This window comes from Rattus norvegicus, chromosome 12 (assembly GCF_021556685.1).
Source record: "Rattus norvegicus strain SHRSP/BbbUtx chromosome 12, alternate assembly SHRSP_T2T, whole genome shotgun sequence".
NCBI classification, from domain to species: Eukaryota; Metazoa; Chordata; class Mammalia; order Rodentia; family Muridae; genus Rattus; species Rattus norvegicus.
The window spans coordinates 14,547,323-14,553,904 of record NC_141545.1 but is presented as its reverse complement, the minus strand read 5'-3'; the positions used below and the strand labels follow the sequence as shown (position 1 = coordinate 14,553,904).

General features: G+C 49.2%; 1 non-coding gene across 1 annotated transcript; it reads right to left on the bottom strand.

The window, feature by feature from the left end:
• Positions 1-3,177: 3,177 nt before the first annotated feature.
• LOC120096117 (small nucleolar RNA SNORA17) lies at positions 3,178-3,306 on the bottom strand. Its single transcript, XR_015635020.1, has one exon. It is a non-coding gene; the product is annotated as a small nucleolar RNA SNORA17 (small nucleolar RNA).
• Positions 3,307-6,582: the final 3,276 nt, after the last annotated feature.

The window sequence follows — 6,582 nt, the reverse complement described above, 5'->3', positions numbered from 1 at the left end:
TGCAGACCGTTGAGACCCATTGGTGTTGTCCTTACGGTGTGGGTGTGTCAAAGACTAATGTGACCCCTGTGTTTTGGCAGGCGGCTACAGTAGGTAAGGGAGATAAGGCCTTCAGGAGTCCTGGCTGCTCTTCTCCAGGGTCAGACTGGGCCTGAGTTTAGAGAATCCTTGGGAGCAGTTTCTTCTGCTGGTTGTGTTGGGCTCAGCCCTTTGCTAAAGCCAATGGGATCAGTCCACACTCGTGTTGGCTCCCTGCTCATAGAGAGGTACTGGGGGAAGCAGATAGCTATTTCCTTTGCATTAGGATGACTTTTTTAGACCAGTTCTGTGTGTACTGAATGGAGCGCTTTCTCCTAAAATTACTGTGCTGCGGGCTTACCCCTGAGGCTGCAGAATGTACCTACAGTAGGAGACAGGGTCATTAAATAGGCCGGGAGGTAAGATGTGGTCACATTCAGAACCCTTAAAAGAGGAGAAGATGAGGGCACGGACTCAATAAGAGACACAGGGGGAGCTGGGCACTCCTGTTATCCCAGCACTGAGAAGACAGGGTTTAGAGGATCAGAATTTCCAGGCGAGCCGGGGCTACACTGTGAAACCCTATCTCTCTCTTTTCTTTTCTTTTTCTTTTTTTCGGAGCTGGGGACCAAACCCAGGGCCTTGGGCTTGCTAGGCAAGCGCTCTACCACTGAGCTAAATCCCCAACCCCATGAAACCCTATCTCAATGAAAACTCAAACCCAAACCAGATGGAGAGGTGGCTTCTGCAAGCCAGAGAGAGAGAGAGAGAGAGAGAGAGAGAGAGAGAGAGAGAGAGAGAGAGAGAGAGTTTTAGAAGGAACCAACGCTGCTCCTCTGGCCTTGGAACTCAGTTTCAAAAACTAGGAGACAAGAAATGACCCTAGTTTAAACTGCCTGGTCCTGTTAAGGTGTCTCTGTCAAGGTGGCCCTAGGTGAATTACAAGAATTCCCTCTGAACTCAGGCTATCTGACAAACATTAGTTTTTTGTTTTTTTGGTTTGTTTTTTGTTTTTTTGTTTTCATTATTTTTCTGCTCGGCATTTATCTCTCTCTGACTCTTACACCTAGATTTCGTTCTGACAAATGCGAATTAAAATCTTTTCTGGGGGGTGGTGTCTCTGGCCTTTCATCCCAGGGCTCAGGAGGTAAAGGCAGGTGAATCTCTTGAGTTCCAGGCCAGCCAGGGCTACACAGAGAAACAAAATGAAACGAAACTCTCTTCCGGAAAAGAACATCTATTGAAATAGACATGCGGGTCCTGTGGGACAGTCCCCCTTCCCCCTGGGACATCACTGTGAAATGGGACCAAGGTCCCACTACCAAATCAAATGGAGGCTAGATGTTAGCTGTTCACCTCTCCGGGTGCTACTCAGGCCTGGGAACCGGACCTTCCCCCCAGCAGTCTGAGGCAAGAGAGGAGTAACTCGGAGCTGCTGGCCCTGTATCAGTTGTTCCTTGTTGAGTCTCCATCTGATGGCCAGTGACCAACGGTAAAGTCATTGTCCAGGCAGACACTTCAGAGATGGCCTGTAGCCGGTTGCCCACAGCAGAGACATTGCCTTAACCCCATTCTCTTGCTTGCTTTCTAAGTCATTAAAAAAACAAAACAAAACAAAAACAAAAAACCAAAACCAAAAACAAAAACAACAAACCTTTTTCTTGGCTCTTTGTGAATTTCACACCATATACTCCAGTCCCACTCATTTCTCCCTTCCCTCAAGCCCTCCAGCCTTGCAACAACCTCCTCCCTAGTAGAGAGAAGAAAATCTCTTTGTGGGAGTTGTAGTGTGTCCCAGTGTGTCCCAAAGCACATCCTTCTGACCACATTTCTTTTTTTTTTTTTTTTTTTTTTTTTTTGGTTCTTTTTTTCGGAGCTGGGGACCGAACCCAGGGCCTTGCGCTTGCTAGGCAAGCGCTCTACCACTGAGCTAAATCCCCAACCCAGGGGCCACACTGTTAAGTGTGCCAGCTGGTGAGGGACAGGGACAGTTCTCCCACTCTCATGACCCCATGCCAGCTCTCTCACCTGCCATAGATGGCAAGGGACGAGGGAAGAAAGAAGGGTGTCTTTCCCTCAACTGTGCCACTGTCCACAGACGCGAGACAGGGCTGGTCCTTCTGCACTCATACCCTTGGGACTCGCATACAGCAACCCCCACATGCAGGGTCAGTTCTATTGTGCTAGCCCGGGGGAGGTGCAGGGTCAGCTCTCCTGAATGCTGCATCAGGTGAGGGGTAGGGCCAGCTCTCCTGCTTTTATGACCCCAGGGCCATGTCTCCTCCCTGCCACAGGGGTAAGGGAGGACAAGGGTATCTCTACCTTGTCCCTGCTACCGAATGGGAGACCAGTGGTAGGACCAGGTCTCCCACACTTACATCCTCAGCCAGCTCACCCGGAACCCCTGCAATTTGCAGGCCCTGCTCTCTGGAGTAATAGAGCTGGCTAGGGGTGAGGTTAGCCCCCCTGCAGGGCAAGCTCAGGTGAGGAGTGGAGCCAGTCCCTCACACATCATTGTGTCCCCAGGAGGCAGCCTAGATCAGGCATGTCCACCTAGCCTTTGGTGGTAACCGACCCCTGCTACTACAGGGCCACAGACCTAGACGTGACCCCTGGAGGCAGCACAGGTCAAGACTCCACCATGGTCCCAGGCGGCATCACCAGCTAGTCGCAACAGGCTGTTCCTTACTACCCTCGAGACTCCAGTTCTGCCTCCCTTCATTGTGCCCACATTCTTCTGTGTCTCTTTCTCTTCCATTTCTCCACCACTTACTCGCTCCTCTTAGTGGGGCCAGGGGCTCTGAGTGTCTGGGATCATCTCTGAGTGGTCTCGGGAATGCTCTGCCCAGCTCATGCCTTATGGCACCAGGCAGGGGTCACCTCAGGCATGGTCTGCCCCCTACACCCTAGTCCTGTCCAGTGCTGATCTGGCAGTCATCTCAAGCTAGCTCCCTGTCCAGGCCCCATGGCACCAGTCATCTTGGGCTTGATCCTTGCCAGGCCCACCCTAGTAGCCCCTTGTGACAGGGTCGTCTGTCTTGGCTCATGATCCCAGGGGTGTTTTCCTGGTCTCCCACTTGCCCCTCCTCCTGGGAGCCCTTCCAGGCCTGCCTGGTGCCAGACGGGTGGGTGGCGGTCTCATGCTCACTTTTTTCAGGTAGTGTTAGGCTACTAATCATTCAGATGTTCACAGGTCAGAGCACTGAGTGTAGACACAGCCTCTCTTCTCTCTGCCACCTATGGCCACACGTGTGACACAGCAGCTGCACTGGTACCTCTAAGGGCAGGGTCTAAGCCATCTTTGGCCAGCTTTTCCATCGACTATCACATAATCTCCTTCCCTTCCCTTCTTTCTTTTTCTTTTAATTGTTGGGCTTTCGAGACAGGCTTTCTCTGGGTCGCTAGCTAGCCCTGGCTGTCCTGGAACTTGTTCTGTAGACCAGGCTGGCCTCAGAGATCTCCCTGTCTCTGCCTCCTGAGTGCTGGGATTAGATGTCTGCACCAGCACCACCCAGCTCATTTCTTTTTCTACTTAACTAGCCAGAACTGGCTTCCACGGCCTGCTAGGAAGAACTGGGAGTAACGCAGCAACCTGCCTGACGATCAACTCATTTAGAGTCTGCTCAGGCTGGTGTGTAGGCTACGGAAAGCACCGGTCTTCTCCTGGACCTGAGTCGTGTCCTGACCAATGGATAAGTCATAGACTTGGTGCCAAAAATGGAGTCCAGGTCCATCCACATGTAGTTAGTTCTCTGTCCAAGGCTCCTTCAGGCATCTAGGCAGGGGTGACAATTTAGGAGTCCTCATCCAAAGGCCATAAGTTAGAGCAGGACTAGCTTGTCACACCCTCCTTATCACACCCTCCGCTGTCTGAGAGCAGCAGTGATTGGTGTCCTGAGATGTGTGTGATTGTCCTCAGGCTGTGCCTTCTTGAGTGGCCATCCATGCCGTACCCGTTTTCATTCCGATGTCCTCTGACTTTCACACTGTCACCAGGACATGTGTGTTCCTCCACACAATAAACAACGATACACTAAATAATAAATACTTTTAATACTTTTACTGTGGGGGCTTTTCTAATTGGTTTTCTTTGGGGTTTTGCTATGGAGCCCAGAGTAGCCCCAGACTCTTTACCCTCCTGCCTCTGACTCCCCAGTGCTGAGATTACAGGGGTGGTTTCGCTTCTAAAGCAAACATAAATGTCAGCGTTGAAAGGGTTTAGAGTTTTGGACACTTTTCAAAGTGTCAGAGTCCCTGAGACCAAAACACTTGAGAGGGGCTGTGGCAGGTTCCTTGGCATACCCAGATCCATATCTTTTCATTTTTTTTAAATTATTTTATGTGTATGCATGTTTTTCCTGTGTGCATTTCTGTATGTCTATGTGCTACACACATGCTTGGTACCTGGGGAAGGCTGAAAATGGCAACAAACCCCCGCCCCAGGACCTGCAGTTACAGGCGGCTGTGAGCTGCCACGCAGATGCTGGGAACTGAATCCACGCCCTCTGAGAGAGCAGCCAGTGCTCTTAAAGGCCAGAGGAGCCATCTCGGCAACATCTCTCAGTCCAAGTCTTAATCTTCCTAACAGCTGTGAGAAGCAGGATCTACAGATGGGGTGTGGGGGACACAGAGGCTGAGGGGCTCTCCGCCTCATTCCAGGTCCGAGTTCTCAAAGGTATCAAATGCTGCTTCCGGGGGTGTGATCAGTGGTGCATCGTGGATAAGACCTGGCCTCTATTTCTGCCACTATACAATAAAAAAAAATTAAAAATAAAAATTAAGAGTAACTCTGTGAGTCACATATTCAACTTCATAAGCTCAGGAGGCCCTGACATCATGCCTTTCCTTTTGGCCACCTGGAAGCTAAGGCTGGTGGCTACAAAAATTATTTAAAAATAAAATAATATTAGCTAGTGATTAATATTAGCTAATATTAACAGTGGTCCCTGTATTTCCAGGCCGGAAGAGTTTGAGGCTAGCCTGGGCTACATAGTAAGATCTGGCCTCAAAAAATTCAAACTCAATTAATAAGTCAAACACTTGCTGGGTCGGATGGGTTATGCACGCAACTCCAGCGGGAGGACCGTGGGTTCCGAGGCTGCCTGGGCTTCACACCAAGACCCTGTCTCAAAACAAAAGAAAACAAAACTTTTAGAATATAATAAAGCAGCAAATAATTTCTAAAGTTGTGTTGAGCACAGGAATCACAACCCCCTTTCTTCCCTCCTTTTTATTATATTATAGTCATAAAAATATTTTATTTTACATTTTAAGACAATGTTCCACTACGTTGCCCTGGCTGGCCTTGAACTCATAGAGATCTGCCTGTCTCTGCCTCCCAATTCGGAATTTCTTACCTAATATCTGCAGATCCATCTTTGGGAACAAGATATCAAGAAAACCATCTTCTCTCGAACCGAACAGCAACAGAAATCCAGCCGGTGGAACAGAAATCCATCGGTTCACATCTGTTTCGTCTTGGTAGGTTTTGAGACAAGGTCTCTCTATGCAGCTCTGGAGGACCTTAGACTCTATAGAACTCAGGCTCCCCGCCAATTCTCCCTCCTCCCGTCTCCTCCTCAGTGGTGGGGTTGCAGGTGTGTGCTCCACCCTGGTTCTTGAGTATTATAGTCATAACACTGGCAAATGTGGGGAGCCTGTGCATTTCTGCCTTCTACGCCATTTTATCCAGTGCCTGATATCTTTGCAATGTCGGTCTTGTGTGTGCTAAGCAAGTGCTTTACCACTGAGCCACACCCACAGTCCAGTGTCCCTTACTGTTAACACCATCCTGGTCGGGCAGTGGTAGCACAAGTTTTTAATCCAAGCACTCAGGAGACAGAGCCAGGCAGCTTACTGGGTTCGAGGACAGCCTGGTGTTACAGAGTGAGTTCCAGGGCTACTCAGAGAAACCCTGTCACGGAAAACCAAGATATGTGTGTGTGTGTGTGTGTGTGTGTGTGTGTGTGTGTGTGTTCCCATGCACGCGCCCCTGTAACTCCACCCCACAGGTCACAGTGCAAGAGAATTCCAGTTATAATAGCATCACTTAATTCAGGGCCTTCTGGTGACCAGCCAATGCCCTGGTCCTCTGCATGCCCCAAGCTCTCTGTGCCCACATGACTCATCTTCATAACCCTGGCCCAGTGTATCAAGCTTAATATGACATTTGCTAAATAACAGAAACCCCCTTTCCCTCAAGTATCTTTTAATTAAAATGTTAATTTGGCCATGCATAATTTACCTTAATTCTAGCCCAGAAAAAAAGGGGGCTAACTTAAACAGCGGTCTGAAATTCTTTCATCAACTTAAGGCATTTGGGAGCTGTGAAAGATGCTTCAGAGAATGAAGCTGTCAGGTATTGTATGTGTAAATAAACCTTTTAGCTCACTGGCAGAGTCCTAGCGCTGTAGGACTAGAAAAGCATTCTGGGTATTGGCATGCAAATGAGCGTGTCAACAGCGGTTCAAGTGTACCTTAGGGTGGTAAACAAGCTGATTGTCATGGGAAATGTAGTCCGGCTTGCCCTGTTTGAAACTGTTACAAATCCCTTGTTTGGTTAGA